We start from the raw sequence: 22691 nt of genomic DNA, 5'->3' as shown, positions 1-22691 counted from the left end.
CAGGAACAACACTCTCCCCCACCTCTGCTGAAGTCTTCATGAGAGACAGGGAGATGGAAGCACAGAAGGTAGGTCTTCCTCTTCAGCTCAGGCAGACCCCTGGAACTTTCTGTGCTGCCTGTTTCTTGTTGATGGTCCCCACACAATGTGTATATACTAGATTTCGCTTACGTCAGAGTTTAGTTTTTGGAAGGCTGGTAGATCTATGACAGTTTCTGTATAATATAGTTCCATGACCCAGTCCATGACTTTTATTACATACAGACCTTTATGCACGGATTTGGGGGCTTTTCCTTTTAATGTACCTTGCAAGATTTAATCATACAATATTAAGCAAAGGGACATCTCAGATGATAACTTGAGCATCTCATCTGAGTGCCTCCAGCTGAGACTATTTAAAATTAAATAAAAATGAATGAAAATTTAGAAGTTCATTTCAAGTGCTCACTGGCTGCATGTGACTACTGGGCAGTGGAGATAAGCATAATACTTCACTATCATAGTAAATTCCATTGGGTATTTATTTAATTACCAAGTTTCAATAGAGCACAGAAATTATCTAGTAATGTAAAGTCAGAATGGGGACATAAAATAATCTAATTTGATGAATAATGGAAGTCCATGACTTGCAAGATGTCATGTTCCCAGCAAATCAAAAGGATAAAGAAATAACACTCAGCTGTGCATAGCAACACAGGCCTGTAATCCTAGGGACTTAGGAGGCTGAGGCAGGAAGATTGCAAGTTTGAGGTTAGCCTCAGCAGCCTAGAGAGACCCTGTCCCTAAATAAATAAATAGGCTGAGGATGTAGCTCAGAGGGAGAGCACTGCTGGGTTCAATCCCTAGTACCCCTGCCCCCAAAGAAATAACACTTATGTTGTGAATTTTTCTGAGTGCTTTAAATGCCATAGAGTAAATTAACCTCCTGCCAAGTTAGGACCTGTTTCTGATGTTTTAGAATAACAAGATGAACTTTTATACCTCACCATCCTTGGGAAGATGCCCAAAGAGCTGTGGCAAGTGCTGGGAACATGGTCTCCCCTTGGTGGGAACAGAATCCCCCTTGACATGTGGCTCTGGTCTCCTGTACTGAGAAGGAAATTCACAGTCTAGTGTGAACAATGTGTTCAGAGAAAAGCTGGGAAGAGAATGGATGGCTCGACTGGTTGGCCAGAGTCTGGGATTCACTGGGCTTGACCTGTTGGTGGGACCACTGGTCCAAGGCCAATGCCCAGGTGTGGTAAGATCTCAGGTATTCTCTGCCACTTCTTGGATTCATACTTGTGGCACAAAAGGAACTTTCCCTACCCTGTTTGGCTTGTCCATGGAAGATACCATATGGTAATCTGTCTGGGAAAACTACACAGCTGAGGCCAGGTGAATGGTAAAGAAACCTATGCTTGTTTCGAGGTAGGCATTGCAATCAAGCTTACTCATTTGCTGATTCCCTTTTGAGTGAATGGAGGACAGAGCACCACCCAATCTCTTAGTTCCAGACCCTCGTGGGGCTGCCACTAGGGATCACACTCCGCTCTGTATGATTCAGAAAAACCCCCTTCTTCCTGACATTTTATTTCCAGATCCTAGAAAACTGTTACTGAAATCATTAAGACAAGACATTTTTGGCCATCTGCCAATAAATTGTCAAACTAAATATATACAAAAACCACTGCTATATGAATGGTACCCCTTAGTTGTGCCATGCACAATCTAAAATCCATATAACCTTTTCTCTGTCTTTTTGGCTGACACTGGATATACAGTTATGTGTTGCATAGTAACATTTTGGTCAATGACCGACCACAGATATGATGGTCCCATAAGATTACATCACCTAGTGACATCATAGCCATCTTAGTTTGTGTGAGTACACTTTATGATTATGAAACGATGACAAAATTGCCAAATAACACATTTCTCAGAGGGTACCCTGTTGTTAAGCAGGGCATGATGGCTGAAGAAGATCTTATTTAAAACAAGTAAAGAGAAAATACATGGACAATATGAAGGTTAATATAAAAGAAGTTATAAACCGGCACTTGTTCCTCCCAGATTCTTTAAGAACAAATTGATACAAAGTAATAATTAGAACAGACCACTGGACTTATATACATATATTATATATGTGTGTATATATAAAACATGTATAACAGTAAGAGGCAAAAAAGGTACAAAAGAATAAGAGCTATTCAGGAGACATCTTTCTATAGCTTGTAAAACTGTTAAAAATTATAAATAGATTCAGATAAATTAAGATGCATGTGCCCTAAAATAATTATTAATGTAACTTGAATGCAGTGAGAAAAAAACATTAAAATGCTACACTACAGAATATTCACTTACTGCAAAGGCAGAGTACTAGAAGAGCAACAGAGGAACACAAGAAGCATGAGATAGAAAAAAGTAAAATGGCAGATGTAAATCCAAGTACAACAATATCAATTAAATGTGAAGGGATTAAACAATCCAAAGTCAAAGATTATCAATGAAGATAAAAACAAGATTTGACTTAATGCTGCCTAAAGACACTATTTTAAATTTAAATATATATGAAGGAAGATCAGTAGAACAGAAGAAAGGTAAGGAGGAGGGAAGTGCTGGGGAATGATACTGGCCAAATTATATTGTGCACATATGAATATGTAACAACAAATCCCAGCATATGTACAACTATAATGTGCCAATAAAAATGTGGAGAAAAATAAATTCATATATACAAATAGACAGACAATAAAAGGATAGGAAAACATACCTTGCAAACAGCAACCACAAGAAAAACACATCATGCAAACAGTAACCAGAAGAAAGTTTGACTGGCTCTATGAAGATCAGACATATAAAGCATAAAATATAATTAGAAATAAAAGGGATAGTGCATGATGATAAAAGGTTCAATTCATCAGGAAGATGTGTCAAGCAGGAGTGAATATGTAAGGGCAGAGTCCCCAAAGACATGGCGAAAGGTCAGAAATGGAGAGAGGAACAGATGACTCAGCTATGATAGTTGGAGACCTGAACTTCTCATATTCACTAAGGAAAGAACAACCGGGAAGACAGAAAACTAGAAGACTTGACCAATACTCAACACCAACTACAGCAAACGTATCTACAATAATCTACTCAGCAGCAGCTGAACGTTTTTTTCTAGAGTACACACAAAACATTCTCCAGGATGGTACATACATTCATTTAAAACAACTTAATAAAGTCAAATGGATTTAAATAATACACACAGTATCTTCTCTGAATACAAGGAATGATTAGAAATTAGTGACACAAAGAAATTTGGGAAATTCACCAATTTTTGGAAACTGATATATTTGTGAATAGTAACAGGTCAAGGAAGAGATCATAAGGGAAATAAAATAATACTTAGATGGATAAAAATGAAGATGCAACAGACCAAAACTTATGGGATACAACTAAAGCAGTACAGAAAAGAAATTTTATAGCTATAAATAATTATATTAAAAAAAGATCTCCAATTACCAAACATAATAATTTAAGAAACTAGGAAAATAAGAGGAAGTGAGAGTTAACTAAGTTAGCAGAAGCAAGGAAGTAAGAGATTATGATACAAATTAGTGAAACAGGAAAACAAAATCAACAAAACAAAAAAAACTTTGATTCTTTGAAAGGATCAACAAAATGGATAAGCAATAGCAATAAATAAAGAAGGCTCAAATTACTATAGTCAGGAGTGAAAGAAAGGTTAATTATTACTGACCTTACAGGAATAATATTTATTAAAGAATATACTAGAAACAACTCACTGTATGCCAATGAATTAGTAAATTAGACGAAATGGGCAAATTCCTAAAGACACAAATTAGCAAAACTGACTTAAGAAATAATAGACAATGTGAAGACATCTTTAAAAAGAGATTGAATAGCAATTAAAAATTAAATACTGCACAAAAAGAAACTCCTAGGTCCAGATGGATGCACTTACAAGTTCTACCAAACATTTAAAGAATAATTAATACCAATTTTTCACAAACTTGTGCAAAAATAGAAGCAGAGGACACACTTCCCTGCTTATTCTGAGACTGGTATGATTTTGCTACAAAAACCAGACAAAAACTTTCCCAAAAAGATTGCTTCAATATTTCTTCTGAATATAAAACAAACCTCTTCAACGAATACTAGAAAACCTAATCTAACAGCATATTGGCATATAAAAATGATTATACAACACTACCAAGTAGGATTTATCTGTGATACTACATTAGTTAAATATCAAAAAGTCAACCAATTGAAATTTGTTATGTTAATAGGACAGAACAAAACCCACATGATCATCTCAATTGACACAGAAAAATCATTTGACAAAATTCAACACTCTTCCTTTCATCATAAAAGCACTCACGCAATTAGGAGTAGAAACAAACTTCTTCACTCCGGATAAAAGGCATTTATGAAAACTCAACAGCTATCATCATACTAAATGGAGAAAGACGGAAAAATTTCCCCTTAAGATTAGAAATAAGAAAAAAATGCCCACCCTGACCCTTTGTATTCAACACTCTGCTGGATATTCTAGTCAGGACAATAAGGCAAGAAATAAATACAGACAACAAGGTCAGCTGATAACGTGAGTGTTAATTACAGCATTATTCCTAATGATCAAAGAAGTAGAAACAACTCAAATTTCTATCAAGTGATCAGTGGATGAATAAATATGAGATGTCTATACAATGGAATAAACTATTCAGCAATAGCAACATGTCTTTCTACTTTAGTAACTTTGTTTTAAAAAAAAATTCTGTTTCCAGCTTTGTTCCATTAAACTCTTCTGTCTCGTAAGTCTTTATGGGCAGAAAATGATGAAAAAAGATAAAATCAAGCAACTCCTGAAGACAGGGAAGAAATAAATAAATGAAATATTCACCTCATGTAATATAAAACACCACTTTGGACAAACATACGCCATATATCTGCATGGTCAATAAGCAGTAAAAACCACTTGGAATCTAAAGTGCTCAATAAGACAAGATTTATTACATACTTAAAAAAAAATAAGTTTAGCTTTTAGCCTAATGTCCAGGCCCTGCAGATGCTGGAATCTAATTTACTATTTATTGGAATACTAACTTGTTGTCAGCACATTTTATGTGCCTTTACTTATTTCATCATTTTAAGTATAAAAGCTCAGGAAAGTAATTTGATTTTATCTTTTTTACTTAAAACCATCTCACTTGTTTTAAAAATTCTCAGGGAAGCTAATTTATCATGCTTATTATGATGTGTTGAATGGATCTGAAAGCTAAAACCCAGCAAATAAATCCCTAACAAATCTTATACCTTGCAATAAGATGCAAACGTTTAAATACTAAGATTACATAACAATAAAGCAACTTTTAAGAAACAAATATTAACTAAGTTTTATCCCCTAACCCCCAAACACAGGACCATCAATTCTGAATTCATATCGGCCTTACACTGTCATTGCTTGGAAAAGAACCTTTGAATATAAATATTTTCCAAAATGTTTTCTAATTTTCCATACTATAGGACACTATCTGAATGCAAAACAGAAGTGTAGCTACCCAGTTTTTTTTTTTAGAATAATCCCTTAGTAATCCCATAATAACTTAGGCTGTCCTAAGTTATTATGATGGGCAGTGATCACTCATTCCATCAACTCCACCATTGCTCAAGACATTTCCTCCATAAGAATAATCTTGTTTTGAGCTGGGATGGTAGCTCAGTGGAAGAGTGCTTGCTTAGCATTTGTGAGACACTGGGTTCGATTCTCAGCACCACAAATAAATAAAACAAAATAAAAGTTCATCAACAACTAAAGAATATTTTTAAAAAAATCTTGTTTCATACTTCAAAACAGCTTGTCACTTTATAGTTGAAGTTAGTTTGGATTAATAGTGGCATTTCTCCAGATTTCACGTCTATAAAACATGGCTTTTAAAATATCACTTTAAAAAGAAATAAAATCCATTCTCAAAAGGATCAACATCTGCCACCATTAAAAATATTCAGAAGAACATGGAGCAGGTTCAGAAACTTTTGAATAGCAACAATATTACTGTCCTAAGGATACAGCTTCTGAAGGTCAAAGTGTGATGATGACAGCACTGGTTGGAATTTGTTTCAATCTCTGTGTTCCATTTCCAGAATGTTCTTCTTGCAGAAGAAAGTAAGCAGAGAAGATCTTAGAACTCAGACTAGTTTTATGGGCCACTGTACCAAAGATGAGTTAGGGTTTATATCTGTGAATGCTCTCTGGATAGAATGACTTGCCCAAGTGCACTGGTCAGGACAACCTGCAGGTCCACATCATCAATGGCTACAATTTCATCAGAACTATTACAAATACTGACTTTATGTCACCTGCAATTTTTTTCTTGGTCATAAGATACTTAACTAAGAGATATATGGGAACACAACTAAAAGAGGCAATTCTGGGAAAAGCAGGTCCTAAATCAAGCCCCACTGACCACTCCTGATCCCAGGGTTAAAAGCGGTCATCAGAAAACATGAGGTCACATGACAGTTCCTTTAAAGATTCACGAAGACAACTTGTATTAGGGTTCTCTAGAGGAACAGATCCACAGGAAGTATAATTACAAAAGGGGGACTTATTAGGTTGGCTTATGTGACCAGAAGGTGATAGTTGACAATGGCTGTCTACAGGCTAAACAGCTGGAAGAACCAGTAGTTGCACAGTCCAAGAGGCTGAAGCCCCAGAACAGGATGGATCAACGTTCCTACCCTAGTCAGAGACCAAAGGCTTCCAGATAATCCAGAAGGAAGCTAGAATCCGATATCTTCACCATCATAGCAGCAGCAATCAAGAACCCGTTCAAGATGAATGGAGCTTGCATCTGCTGCTGCTACTTTGCTCTTCCAACTGTTATTCCATCCAAGCCATCATCCTATTGGTCAGCCCTGCCCATGCTTAGGGAGGGGTCTCCATTTCAGTAGGATATCCCACATGCCAATCATTCCCAGACAATTGACATACCCATACACCTCTTAATTCTTGGCATCTCTGAATCCAATCAAGTTGACAATCAAATCAACCATTTCACAATTCAAGGCTCAGACCTGACAGCTGTGCTTGAGAGTTAACCTCTAGACAGCCCTAAAAATTTTGTGTGGTAAAGCAGAACTCAACTGGGGACTAAGGCAAAACCTCTGACTATCAGGGATTGATGCACATGGAGACAATTTTAGGAGCTTCTGGAGGCAGAGAAAGAGTGGCAATATGGCAGCTGGTGAGCACCTGCACTGAGCATAAGCTGGCAAAGCTCACTGCATAAAGGAACTTCAACCAGGTTGCAAGTGGGCACCCGGCACCCCTCAGTGGTAGGACATCTGACCACCAAGAGCGACTGAGGGAAAACCCAGTTAGCTCTGTTCCTGCTTATCACTGCTTTCCACAACCACATTTGAGTGTACATGTATCCTGTACTTCAATGGCAGCTCCCTAAATTATCTTCTTGCTTGCATTCTTGCTCCCTTTAACCCATTAACCACACTTGAGGCAGAAGGTTCTTTCAAAAAATGCAAATCTGACCGCTTTAGCAAAGATTTCCTTTTACTCAGCCATATGCTTATTTACACCTTAAACTTATGAAGTATAAAGAAGTATTATCCCTGTTTTATAGATGAAAAACGAAGGCGCAGAAAAGTTAACCGACTTTCCCATAGTCACATAGGTAGGAATTGAGATGGGATTTAAATTTGGGCTTTAACACCATTTTATACCATGTTTAAGATTCTTCTCACTTTGAAGATAGTGTCTAGAATCCATGGCCTGACTTATGAGCTCCTCCATGATCTGGTCCTTGTCCAACTCTCCAACTTTATGTCATATCACATTCTCCTTCTCTGTTCATACTCTGGCTGCGTGTGTGTGTGTGTGTGTGTGTGTGTGTGTATGATGTATTCACATACGTATATACATCTAAAAGTATATAAACATATTTACATGTATACATGTTCATACATATACACACATTTACATGTCCACATACATCCACATCTACAATTTTACCAATGTGCAAGTGTCAGAGGTTGTCTGGTACAGGTATTAAGAACATGGACATGGGAGCCAAACTCCCTCAGTACAAATCCTGACTACTCTTACTTGTAGCAGATCTTCAACAGTTATTTATATTTGTATTTCTAAGTTTCCCCACCTAATAGAATGGGAAAATGGAATCTATCCTCTAGACTCATAGCAACGATTAAACAAATTAAGGTTTACATAGCACTCAGAAGTGGTGCTTGGCAGATAGTTTTCAAATTTTCCTCTGAAAATGTGTTCCCCCCTGCCTGGAACAATTTTTCTAACTAGTCATCTCTTCCTCTACATGAATCCAGGATTCGGCTTAGACCTAGGCTTCCTTCCTTCCTGAGGACTCTAGTTGCATACAGTCTATCACCATCCCCATATGCACACACAGAACACCCTGCATTTCCTCTGCAGCAGGCATCGCCCTGGTCACTGGTGCTCCTGACCGTGTTCTCTATGAGACTGTCCGCTCCAAGAGGCAGGGCTATTTCTAGCGCTGAGGTATCCGCTGCACTCATAACTCTGCCTGGTGCACAGCAGAATTCCATCAATATCTGGGAATAAATGAATGAAGCTCAGGGGATCAAACCCCTTAATCTGTCCCTGGAGACCTGGGGTAGACTCCACTGAAGAGATAATATACATGCTGGTCTTGAAGGACATCTACATAGGAGACTCTTCTTCAGAGAGGGTAGGGCAGCCTTTTGCATATATAGAATAGTCTTGCAAAGGCAGTAATGTGACATGGCCTGTTAGGAACAGGTGGTAAAGGCCACAAGATCATAAACTTGGGGAGCTGAAAGGTAGAAGGAAATTATTTTGTAGATGAGGAAACTTGGGTAAGTTAGTTTTTTCAAGGGTCTGTATGTATCTAATTATTAACAAAACAACCTCTCAAATAGTGCTCTTTTTATTCTCTGAAGACTTGTCAAAAGGTGCCTTCTCCCTCTGCTAAAATAGAAATAAATAAAAATGAGGATGGAAAAAAAATAGCTACTGTATGACCAGAATTTGAGAAAGGTTTTGTGATGACTGTATTCAACTGGGACACTCAAATGTCACCTGCAAATGGGGGCTACTTCCCATTCTGTTTATTGAAGGACTAATCCTTTTGGGTGATTTCCACTGCTGGAGGTAATCAGACAGCCACAATTTAGCAGAAAAGAATGCTTAGCCAAGTATAGCTCATCCAGTAAATTCTGAAGCCTCCTCAAATGGCGCTACTTTATCTTCAGGAAAAAAAATTAGGAAATTTGTGTATAAGTACAAATCAAAGGAAGAACAACAGGACCACCCTGGGAAGTCAGGCCAAAGAATTCCAAAAGAGCCACTCCAGGCTGCAGAAACTGAGCTGAGGTTTACAATTAAACTGGAACAATGAAGCCAACTGGGACAATGAAGGTCAATTATGACATAATACCTTCCTTTTGTCTTTTATCTCTAACTTCCTTCCGCTTCTATAAACTGGCTCACTCACATGGATGGGAGATGGATGATGTAACATGTTTATATTACTTTCAGAGAATATCAATTTGATAAGGTCTGTCCAGGCTTTTGATGGACAGCAGAGAAATGTAAAGTGACTAAACAGATTGGAGTCCTGGCCTTAGCCGAAATGATGTGTGATTCAATGAAGAGATGTGCACTTCCCTGTAGAAAGCAGCATCCATTTGATTAGCAGAAAATGGGAAAGGGGTGATTAGTTGACAATGTGCAGAGAAGACCAAGGGCATCACAACAAATCTTGCCAATTACAAATCCAGTGATGTCATCCATAGGGAGAAATGCATTTTGAGACTGAGCAGGCAGAGAGTTGGGAGAAAAAAAAATAGGGACAAAAAGGAGACTGGGCTGGAGGGAACAGGAGGGCTGTGGCGAGATGGCAAATAGTGCAAGAAAGGTAGCAGGTGGCACAGATGGACCATCAGTGTGGATGAGGATGGCCCAACTGAATAATTAATAGTAACGTCAAGCTAACACAAAACTCACAGAATCTAACTACTTTAATGTGCATAGAGAACGTAATTTCTTTATTTTGTCTGAAGTTAGTTTTAGTTTCTGGCCCATGTTTCCATCCTTTGCCAAAGAGGAGAAAGTGAACTTTTAGTTCTACTTTGTTTAAACCTTAGTTCAAAATGGTGTTTTTTATGGAGTTTATTTGAGAGCTCATTCTTTTTTATTTATTTATTTTTTTTTTTTTAAATTTTTTTTTTTTAATTTTTTTTATTGGTTGTTCAAAACATTATAAAGCTCTTGACATATCATATTTCATACATTAGATTCAAGTTGGTTATGAACTCCCAATTTTACCCCAAATACAGATTGCAGAATCACATCGGTTACACATCCACATTTTTACATAATGCCCTATTAGTAACTGTTGTATTCTGCTACCTTTCCTATCCTCTACTACCCCCCTCCCTCCCCTCCCATCTTCTTGAGAGCTCATTCTGTCTTGGACCAAGGCACCAAGTCTCTCTAAAGTCATGGCTTCTCCCTCTCCTGGGATGACATTTGGGTTACCTCATATCACGGGGAGAGAAATAAGAGTTCTTAGGCACAGAAGAACAGAATGCCTAGCCAAGTATAGCTCATCCAGAGCCCACTGATTGCCTGCCAGTCACGGCTGGAGTTGGGGCAGATAAAACCCAAGTGCTGGCTTTCCTTCTCAGCTTGCTCAGAGCCTGGTGTTCTGTAGCTGATGCATCCCAGACTTCTCCGTTCTAGATGAAGAGCTCCAGACTTTTGCCCATGTGCCATCCCACTGTAACCCCAGCCTTTTGTGTGGTCATGTCTCTGCCATGGGTTCTGGCGGAGACTCTCAACTCAGGATATGTGACACATAGTAACTGAAGGCAGCCTGGGATAGTTTAGCCTTAGGGTCTCCAGTGCCATGACGTGACCAGCCCCAGGGGGAACAGGAGTGGGGGCTTCCTACGCATACGGCAGAGGAAAGCTGTGCTAAGAGTTGCCCATCTACTGGCTTACTTTTGCCTACTAATGTACGTCTCCTCTTCTGAAGCAAAGCTCAGAGAAAGGAAATGAGGAAGCAAACCTGAACTTTGCCTTCATTTTTTCCTCCTCCTTTCATTTTTTTTTTTAAATGTCTAGTCCTGCCTTGTGAACAAACTGCACCTTTTCTGTACATTTAGATCTCCAGGGACAGAGGCCTACAGAATAGGCTGATGTGCCAAAAGAGTGATGAAAATAGTTGAGGGATCTTCTCTTAAGCTAACATCCTGATTCTGATTCTATGGTTGGACTGTATCCCCTGCACTTCACGTGTTGGAAACTTAATCTTCAACTAGACAATTGGGAGGTGGGGTCTCTTGGGAGGTGTCAGTTCACAAGGGCTCTTCTCTCACGAATGGATTAATGCTGCTCTGAAAAGGGGCAGAAAGCAGGAGTTTCTTTTATCCTTCCATGTTCTACCATGTGAAGATAGAGTAATCCTCCTGTCCAGAGAATCAGTGTTCAGGTGCCATGTTGGAGACAGAGACTGGACCCTCACCAGGCACCACCTCTGGGGGCACCTTGACCATGGACTTTACAGCCTCTAGAACCATGATACAACAAAAATTCTGTTCATTCATAGATTACTCAGTCTCAGGTATTCTGCCATGGAAGTACCATGGTGTATTTTGGTCTGAACTTCTGGTTTAGTTTTGCTAAATAATCCCTTCTTAAAAAGAAGACAATAAATATTTCCTGGATCTTCTTCCCATTCACATGCCTTCTTTACCACATGCTAAACAACCTTCACACAGACCTTAGAATGACCAGAATAAAGATCTTTTATTATACCCAAGAAAGCCAAAGATAAACGTTCATGATAGCTAGGCACAACAACTTGGGAAACTGAGGCAGGAGGTTGCAAATTTGAGGCCAGCCTTGGCATCTTAGTGAGATCCTGTCTCAAAAACAAACAAACAAAATAAATAAAAATAAACAGACTGAGGATGTAGCTCAATGGCAGAGCACCTCTGGGTTCAATCCCTAGTTCTCAAAAAAAGAAAAAAAATGTGCATTAATAATTTCATATTGTACTAAGTTCTGGATGAGGAGAAAGAATTAAAAGGGTAAAAGAGAAGGAAATTGATATTGGCTAAATTCCATCCACTTGACAAGGTACTTTTAAAAAAATCTCTTACAACCTTCTTGGAAAATAATCACTAACCCATTCATTTACAGAGGAGTCAACTGTGTATGAAAGAGATCAAACAATGTGCTCAGAATCATAGGATTGTAATCTGCAGATTCAGGATTTGAACACCAGAATATATAACAGAAAAATTCATGCTGTTTCCCCTATATGCTTCAATGGATGTAAGAGGCTGCACTGTATTGAATCTAAAATAGCTTCAGTGCTGGAGCTGCTCCAGTATTATACATATCACTAAAAAAGAAATGTGCTGTCAAATACACAATGCCACACCACTTATTTGTAAGATGAGTTCCAAATTCAGAGATGTTTAAAAAAATGTGAAAAGCCATGCATCTGAGAATCAATTAATTCTGGGAAGTACCATGACAGATAGGATTGTTTAAAGCAGCGCTGTATGGCCTGACCAGAGCAAAACCATGGCAAGGGCAGGGAGAGATCAGAAAAAGGTCCCCTTAGCCATTCAGCTATTAAGAAGTGGAAGATTGAGCAAAGCCAGAAACTTGTGAAATGCAAAGAAAATTTGCATTTACTTCTAAGAAATTTGCAGATGAATCAATGGGGACAGCAACAGATTGGACCCAGGTTGTAAAGGGTGGAAGAAGGAATTATGAGCCAAGAGTTGAAAGTCTTGAAGGCTGGGAATAGTGGCAGTTGGGAAACTAGGAAAATGGGAAGAGGAATGAGTTCTGTTTTGAACACATTAACATTCAAAACGTGCAGTTATCCTTATGCAACTATGAAGGGAAGAGAGGAGATGCTGATGCAGGGATGTCACCGTAAAGACTTCTGCTTAAGAAGATCAGTGCTCGAATTGTGGCTCGTGGGAGGGGGGAGATGAGCAAGAGGACAGGGCTGGACCTGTGATGCCAAAGGAAACATGGACAGATGGGACATCAGTGAAGAAGACAGGACCAACCCCAGACAGAAGAAGTCCAGTGGCACCTTCACCCAGGATGAGCATCCACCCCTTCTGGTGCCTCCAGCAGTCATTACGATGCCATCCTGAGACAGAAAGCAGGATTTTCCTGTGGCAGGTGTGAAGGTTTCACTCTCACACTTCTCTATGCACCTGGGAAGCCAGCAGGCTCCATAGAGTGAAGGGGAAGGGCTGCAGCTAACACATGGGAGGATTTCTCCCTGGAAGACCACACTATTACACTTAATTGCAAAGGCATACAAGAAAATCACTTTTGAAAGCTATGTTTAGCAAAAGTGCAAAAGGAAACAAATGGCACCTATTAAGACAAGGACTGTTAATTTAACATTTAGAAATAAGAGCGGTGAGAGTTATCAGCATGAGCCTCTCCTGATTTCAGATCATTTCAGTAATCAATACAGCAGGCAGATGATTGCCGACTGTTTTAGTCTTTTTTGCCTCATACATGACAGCCACTCAGTCATGATTCCACAGAATTTTTGAAAACTGTATTATTTTAGGTCCTGCATCCTATTAATGTAATGTTCAAAAGTAATCAAAAAGTTACTATTTTGATAAGTGAAATAACTATTTTCTTAATCATGTTCTGAGCTTTTTCTTTTTTAACATGTAAAAGTGAATTTTATTCCAATTACATCTCTTCTAGTTACTGTCTCTTTTGCATTCTTTTGGGTACCTGTCACTGGGAAGTCAGGCTTTGAGATGGCCTTTGAAGGACAGGGATAAGGGTGGCTGGTGGTGAAAGGGTATGTCTGATAGGAGGGGAAAATTGAAATGTGTACAGAGAATAAGATCTCAGAGTCCAAAACGAGCCATGGGCCAGCTGTGTTCCAAGGCTGAGAATGGCCTGACTGCTAATGTTAGGAGGAATAGCAGAAAAGCAGGAGAAATAGCTAGGCTCACATTAAAACCCTGGAGGCTATGGACGCCATTCAACACCTAAAGGAACCCACAATATGACCTTTCAAGAGGATGCTCTGGTGGTGGTGTATAGAAAGACTCAAGTAGGGTGCTGGTGGTGGGTGGTTCTGCTAAGCACATTTTTCTAAAACCCTACTCAACATGGAACTCTGTTCTAGGCCCTGGGGACTTAAAAACAAAAGAGTTCCTTCCTCCTGGCCTGGTGGGGGTAAGCAGGAAGAGACCTGTTAAGGTGCTGTATCTTCATTCACTACTTGCAGCCCTGCAGGTTAGAGCAGGGTCTGAGCAGCAGGAATGGAGAGGAGATTTGAAAGCAAGAACAGGTGGTATCTGGGGAAGAATCATCAGCCTTTTATCTATTGGGTCCCACACCACATGCTTTCGCCCCAGTCTGCTTTTATTTTTCTCAATTCATTCCCCTTGTTCTTATTTTTCTATCCTCTTTGTAGCCAAAGGCACTTAGTGAACACCAGCAAATTAAATGCCACACTTAAACGCTGTGCCTTTTTCTGAATCCACGGGCGTTCATCACTTTGAGGGGGCTTGGTGTTCTTTCCACTGTTGTTTTCCTCTCTGAGTAGTCACTCTGTAGGTCACACGCAGAATTAATTGAAGTTCACATAATCAGACTGGCGCATTTTCATTAAACATCTGAGTTTAAATGAAAGAAACAAAGGCAATGCCACAGAATGGCCCGCTAAACAGGCACGTAGATCAAAGGCACATGGGCTGGCTTAACATCCTACTGCATGTTTATCAATCTAATCTAAGAAAGCTTTTGTTAAATGGCTTATGATGTACCAGCTGCTTAAGTGACCACTGGGATGAGCTGAATAAGACACACGTGCAGTCCTTAAAGACAGGTGAGGAAGCGCCCACCAAGTGACATCTCATTCTCTCCATTGCTCATGTTAGAGCCTGCCATGACCACTTCTTGTTCCACCATTCCTCCCTGTTCAAAGCGCCTAAGCAAGCCTCTGAAAGTCTTATCATGTTGCTCTTTTCCTCTCATTCAATGAAATTCCATGTCCTTAATCTTGGCCCATAAGGTCCCTTATGATCCAACTTTGATGTCAACTGTAATTCTTTCCCTCACTCCACTCCTTTTTGGCTTCTTTACTTTTCTTAGGATGTTCTAAACCCACTCCTCAGATCCTTTTCCTTGTTCCTTACATCTGGAATTCTCCTTTCCTTGACATCTACATGATTTGCTGTCACCTTCTGCAGATTTCTGCTCAAATTCTTTTTGGACCACCTGGCATTCCCTAAACCCCCTTACCCCTGCTTTGTTTTTCATCAAAGCATTTATGGGATAAGCTGCACTTATTACTGCTGGAATTTATCCATTTATTATCTGTATCCCTCAACAACACTGAAAACTTTACAGAAGAGGGCCTCTGGGGTTTGCTTCTGTAGTCCCAGAGCTTAGAATGCTGACCGCCATGTGGTCAGTGCTCAACACACATTTTAAAAATATACTGAATGATTGGTAGTTATGCACAGAATTTTAGAGGAACAATAAGAAGGGCATATGTCACATCCTGGGATTAGAGAAAGTTTTCTTAAGGAAATGATTCTTGGACTGAGTCCTCTTTTTGTGTGTTCATTCCTCATTCACTAATAAAGTCTTACAGACTTTTCCTAGGTACCAGGTACTATTCTAGAGACATGAATGTAGCTTCCAGGAAGGTAGACAAGCCCCTGTTCTTGTGGGAGAAAGAAAATAAGCAAGCCAATCCATCAGCAAACAAGAAAGATATCTGAGACTGACACATGCTATGCAAAGAACTGAAAATACTGCATCATAGGGGCTGGGGATGTGGCTCAAGTGGTAGCGCACTCGCCTGGCATGCGTGCGGCCCGGGTTCGATCCTCAGCACCACATACAAACAAAGATGTTGTGTCCGCCGAGAACTGAAAAATAAATATTAAAAACACACTCTCTCTTTAAAAAAAATACTGCATCATAAAATATCTATGTTGTGACTTCAGACTGTATCATCAGAGAAGTATCTCTAGGAAATGACATTTCAGTGGAGACCCGAGGGACAATTAGAAAGCAGGCCTATGAGGATGAAGAGCTAAGTATTCCTGACATGGATCATGGCTGAAGGAAAGAGCCAAAGCAGCACAAGAGGCGGCAGAGCAGTGGGCCAGGAAGAGAGGAGAGCAACTTGAGATCAGGTCGGAGAATGCAGGAGGTGACATAGGGGAGGTGCCAGATGGAAAGCACTGCAGGTGGAGGGACTAAACCCCCAAATATGAGCAAACAGAGGCAGGTACCAAATAGACTGGTGTGTCTAAGTGACTTGAAAATGGATTTCTTCTGGGTGCAGGGCACAAGCAAAGATGGAATCTGGGATACTGTGAGGTGAACTGGCTTCTCAGGAAGCTTCTGGCACATATTTTATTGCAGCTGAGGAGAGAGAACAATCTCGCTGGAAAATATAGCTTCTGGGAAAAGCTCCATAAATAACCTACTATAAAAGTCTAGAGTAAGAAGTACAGTCTTAGAAGGTTCAGATGTTATGTATTTGAGCTCCTGCCGAGCTTACAACTGGTAAGCAAATGCAACCTTGCAAGGTTTACTTATTCTAAACACCATCTCGGACCTGTAAGGAGTGACAATCCCTAGTATAAATACTGAGCTGAAGGATGGGCCAATTAACTTACTCTGGGGTCCTAGTCCATGTCTTCTTTCCAGGATCTCAGTACACCTGTCTAGAATGATTCTTGCCCTCAATTTATTCTACAGGCTTTGCCTTCTGCAATTTCCCTCTGGCTCTCTTGTATTCTCCTGTGCCCACCGCTAATTTGGAAATTATACTCTTTTTCCCCCTCAGCAAATCCTTGTCAATACTGTGTTCTATGCAGGCCAGTCAACAACCTCCTCTATTTACTAACAAGAAGGATGCAAAACAAACTCAAAGATGGGATTAATATGCTTGGACACATTTCTTTTTCTATAGCAACAGAGTCCCGAAGGAGTGTCCAAGTCGTCGGGAATCCTGACAGATTGGAAGTTTTGTAACAATTGGGACCCTGTTATCAGTAGAACCAGATTCCTCAGAGAAGGCAGTCCTGAATTCATGACAAGGAATTTAATTTAGGCTCACAATTTATCAAGTAAATGGTGACTTATGAGTAACTATTCACTATGTGTGTCATAGGGCCTGCTGCTGACACTGTGCTCTGAGACTGAGGCCATTTAGAGACAATTACTTTATACATCATATTAGAACACATCATGAGGTATACCAAGATAAAATATTTATCTAAGAGGCAACAAATGAAGGGTGACATTTTCATCCATTAACAATGGTACATTTTCCATTCTTGTACCATAAACCCTATTACATATGCATCACTTGGCAATGTCGATGTGCAGTTGAGGTAGTAACAGAGACTTAAGATTTCCATTGTAAGTGCAAATGGTGGCCAGCTGAAAAATTCTGAATAGATACTATTATCTTCTTCAGGAGCCATTTACTTTTTCAAGTTTTGAATGTCCAAGATGCATTCAATGTTTTCAAGTACCGTTTTTTTTTTTTTTTTTTTCTTCAGGTGCAAAATCTACGGTGTATAAAAACCATATGAACTTTAGCAATGACATGGGAAGTTACTGTCAGGCTGATACACACATACACACATAAAAGCTGTTTTAGTCAGCTTTTCTTTGCTGTGATCAAAATATCTGTCATGAACAACTCAGAAGAGGGGCAATTTATTCTAGCTCATAGTTCCAGAGGTTTAGTTCATGGTGGGCCAACTCCACTGCTTTGGGCCCAAGGAGAGGCAGCACATCACGGTGCTGCTTCATTCATGGTGGCCAGGAAGCAGAGGCAAGGGAGAAGGGGCCACTGGTAAGATGAACTCTTTCATTGCATGCCCCAGTGACCCACCTCCTTCGGCCACACCCACCTGCCTTCAGGTGCCACCCAGTCAGTCCATTCAAACTACAATGGACTTAAAGGTTACAACTCTCATTAATCATTTTGCCTCTGAATGTTCCTACATTAACACAGGAGCTTTTGGGGAATACCTCATATTCAAACCTTAATACCCCCCCCCACACACACACACTTTTGGGTAAATGGTAAAGCCCTGAAATACTCAGAAAAAAAGAATATTCTACAATGTGAATTAAAAACTGGAAGGCAGATAGAAGGCAAGAGCTGGCCAGGTTGCTGAAAAAGAAATACTTTCAAAAAGTTGGCCCTGCCTTTAGATGCAGAACATCCCTGAAGACCACAGCTTAAAATTTAAGGGCAGGTGCTCAGTGACCTATCTTTTTGATAGTAGAGACTGTTAAAAAGCAAATGAATACGATTAAAAAAACAAAAAGATGGCCAGTACCAGGCAGGGTCCAAGAATCACAGCACAAAATTATAAAACATTAAAAATAACTTTTATTTCCATTTTCCAACATTTCTTTTATACCCATTCTTATAGAAATGAACATTTTCAGGGCTTACAACTTGTATTTTACCACACTCGAATTCTAAAAAGAAACGAACCACTACTTATTCAGCTGATATAATTAAAAATGAAATTAGCATTAGAGTTACCTGAAATTCCAGTCCATAGTTTTCTCTGCAGAATTCTCTCAGTTTAGGATATACATTTTCTCTCAGTGCCTGTCTTTCTGCTCCCGTGTCTACAGTAGAAAATCAAACATATACAAGTGAGGTATGCCCATATATTTCTAAAAAATAATAAAAACTTAAATATTAACGTTAATATATGAAATTGGGGTGATAAGTTTTGAAGTGGTGGGATATTGGGCTGCTGGAATAATTCCCCAGATATCCACCCAGTAGGCATGTATAAGTAGCACACAGGATGGATGAGAGCCCCACTGGTCCATTTTCTGTGCAGGGTTGAGAACTGAGTTGATTCTTTATGCCCACATTGGTGTTTACATCAAACTTTTAAATAGTCATGACCACCCTGTCTTTGGGGGAAGTAGGTGACATTATAGATTCCCCTGTTTTAGCTCAATGACATGTAAAAATTTCAACTGACACACGCATTGATTTAGTTATTGATGTACCAAAAAAATCCACACCATATATTTTCCTGTAGAGATTAGAAATAATGCAACATTTACAAATTTGACACAGTATCCAGGCAATCAGCATAATAATTTATGAGAGACCAATAGTGGAAGCAAACATGAAAAACTAGCAGATCCCACCCTCTGTAGATTCAACAGGGCAAGGGTTTAACAGGAACATCTCACATTTTAGATTTAGGGACTTTGTTATATTAAGAATGTTTTTTTTTTTTTTAATGTGCCACATCATGCAAGAGAGCTGACATAAAATGTTTTTATCCTGTTATTACAAAATATGAGACAAAGAACCTGAAACCAGAATTAGAGAACAAACCCACACACATATAATGTTGAAATTTTGCACAGGAAGGAATTCCCAAGCCTCCTGTGCTGAATGCCATGATTCTCTTGCATCCATGGTGACACTCTAGGAGTATTACAGCCAAAGAGGGGTGTCCTTGCCCCATGAACTCCAATGAACCATTGGAAACAGTTTTTTTTTCCTTTCAAAAATTAAGTTAATGTGTTATCTCATGAAAAGTATCCTTTGCTAAATGTACCTTAATCCCAGCTGAAATGATGGAACATCTGCAGGGCACATTCACAATGCAGATAAGAACTCAAAAGAATTTCCTTTTTATTCTCAAGCACATCTGCCCATGAAATATTTAACCATATGCTGTGCTGACCCACTCTATTTTCCTACTATTCTTAAGCCTATTTTGAGAAGAAACAAAGAACCACGTTCAAGAGTCTGAAATGTAGCTACAGCCCAGCAGAGTGGCAGGCACCAGAGTTTAAATGAAAATCAGTCAGAGGAAGAGAGAGTTTCAGATTTTGCTGACACCTAAACAAACTGGGTCTTTCCATACAGTAGATCCCACGTGGTCCTGAGCCCAAAGGGCAAACAGAAAACCAGGCTGAACAGGGACCTGTGGTGTTGCGGCATTGCCAGACACAGCACATTAGGTTTTCATATCATTTACATAATCTTGGGATCAGATACCTATCCTCTCTTGCCCCATTTAAAAAGCTGAAAACAGTAACTTTATATTAAAGCTGGTAATAGACAATCTCTCTAAAAGGTCTTGACAGATTTTTTAAAACCCAAATAACTACAACAACAAAAGTCATTTAAAAAACAAATACTATTATATATGGAAGTTGGGAATATATTCAACAGGTCTGAGTGTTCTGAAATTCTAAAGTTAGTATTTGATACATGAAATAATTATGGAATGATAGAAGGAACAGAAATTTCTTGTTTCTTAAAAAAATCTAATTATAATTCTTATTACTGTGTACTGAGGCCTGGATGTGCAAAAGTGAGGAGGAAAAGACAGAAATATAGTACTCAATCTCTAATATTTACTAATAGTGAATAGTCTTACTATAATCTGGTAGTGTGCTAAGCAAGCCTATGTGTTTTTTTTTTCTTGGTCATTTCTGATGACAACCATATGAAACAGGTGAAATTTTTATTCTGTTCTTTTGATTGAAGAGACTAAGGACAAAGGGATTAAGAAACTGGCCAGGTTGTATGGCCACTAGTTTCGACAACTCAGATTGGAAGCCATGCACTGCTCTGCTTTACCCCAGAGACAGGCAACTACAAAAAGAATCAACCTTTGAAAGCAATGAATACGATAGCTATAAAAAATGGCTAAGGGTTGTAGAAATTCTAATGTGTCCAATAAATAAATTCGAGGTATCCTTGATGGATTCTTCTTTCTCTGTTATAAAGCCCTACCATAGCCAATCCATCAAGATCTTCTGCTATACCTCTAAACAAATCCTGAAATGATCCAGCTCTTCCCTCTGCTGCTGGATGCAAGCCATATCCCCCTCTCAACTGGACTGGATCTCTGTCTCATATTTGTTTTCTTCAATCCATTCCACACAGAGCAGCCAGAAGGACCTTTTCAACATGTAAATCTGATCACATCATGACCGTCTTTCAAACCCTCCAACAGCTTTGCATGAAACTTGGACGGAAATCCACACACTCTTTCTGTTAAAGCTTTCACATTCCCCAGGTTCATCTCCTACTACTTCCCTGTTCATGCCACACCAGCAGGGCTGGCCTACAGCAGCTTCCCGATTACAGTCCCACTAATGGGCCTTTGCTCTTGCTGTATCTTCCTCCCACAACCCTGAGTCCTGGATCTGCTTGAGGCATCTCTGGACACTGGAGTGTCCCCTTCAGTTCACCTTTTCAGAGAGGTCTTCTCCAAGCACCCCAGCCACAGCAGCCTCTGAACCACTGTCTACTACCTTCTTTTAAATTTTGCACACGACTCATCACTACAATTGCTGTTTGTTTACTATCTCCCCTAGAAAAATGTGAGCTCAATGGGAGTTGGAATCCTCTGCCTCATTGGCTGGTGCCTCCCCAGGGATTAGAGTCATGCTCAATGAGAGTGAATGAAAAGCCCACACATGCACGGTGACAAACCACACCCTGGCCTTACTACCCACCCGACAATAACCTCCCGGAGCACAGAGGCCTCCTAAGATACAATTCGTCATTGGGAACATATAAAAACAAGACTGAGATTCTGGAATATAAATGATGGGGTTTAGATATTTAGTGTCATAAGGTAAACGAAGAGAGTGAAATATGAATTTCCGATTTCCATATTTCTAGCAGAATATGAGTATTTTCTTATCAAGCTATTTTGAACCTTGCTAAATATGTGAAGAAAGTACCCAGACCATAGCTGGTACACATTCTGGTGCTCTTATTTTATGAGAATGACTCATATTTCCCTATATTTGTATTAATATGTGATGATTGGTTCTGGAAATGGAAAAGTAATTAAGATAGAATGGATTAATTGTGATGGATGACAGATAAGCTGGCTTAATCAAATAAAAACCCCCCTGATTCATACCGACGGCAAATCCTGACGGCTGGCAATTAAAAACACTTGAATGTCAGAGACAGGAAAAATTAACTTGCAGAATCTCACACATAAAAAGGGACCTCTTCAAGTATAGATCAGATGAGGTGCGTCACCATGTATTTTTTATACATAGTCAGTACATCTGTTTGAATCTGCTCTGCTCCTTAGTGCTTTGAAAAGGTGCATTAACACTTTGGCTGTGCTATTAGGTTTCTGAGCAGTTGCTTTCTAAATGATTCTTTGGTGATCTCAGAGTAAGTGAAAGTCTGTATGCAGTGTCTGAACTACCCACAGGAAGTACATTAGTTGGGGAGAATTATTAATCAAAACCAAGATCCTTGAAACATCTTGCTATAACTTCAGAAGGGTTTAGATTAATTCTGAATGCTTATTAAACATAAAAGAGTGTTGAATGACTATGTTGGAAAGCAACCTCACCCAGCTCCTGCCTTGCTCAATAGCTGGCCACAGACATTAGATTAAGTCATTTTTCTGACTGTTGGCAGCTCAGAAAATGTGTTTAGGATCCATGACACATACTCTGCTAAGATTGTCACATTAGCCCAGTGTCCCAGGTTTCCACGTATTTGCTCTTGCTTAGATATTTTCTCTCATAGCTTCTTAGCCAGTGATCTTATGGACAGTATATCTGGCTTTTTGTGGTTCTT

At 39.4% G+C, this 22691-nt stretch overlaps 1 long non-coding RNA gene across 3 annotated transcripts in view; it reads right to left on the bottom strand.

The window, feature by feature from the left end:
• LOC124103996 (uncharacterized) overlaps window positions 1-22691 on the bottom strand; it is an 82635-nt gene that overhangs the window by 4400 nt on the left and 55544 nt on the right. For all 3 annotated transcript variants that reach the window (XR_006855349.2, XR_006855350.2, XR_006855348.2), the window contains exon 3: window positions 18630-18718. This is a non-coding gene — a long non-coding RNA (uncharacterized LOC124103996). The remainder of the gene's footprint in view (window positions 1-18629; window positions 18719-22691) is intronic.

This window comes from Marmota monax, unplaced genomic scaffold (assembly GCF_021218885.2).
Source record: "Marmota monax isolate L192 unplaced genomic scaffold, Marmota_monax_Labrador192_F-V1.1 WCK01_AAM20220418_F8-fsc01242, whole genome shotgun sequence".
Lineage (NCBI taxonomy): Eukaryota > Metazoa > Chordata > Mammalia > Rodentia > Sciuridae > Marmota > Marmota monax.
The sequence above is the reverse complement of the archived record's forward strand: the minus strand, read 5'-3'. Positions and strand labels throughout refer to the sequence as shown.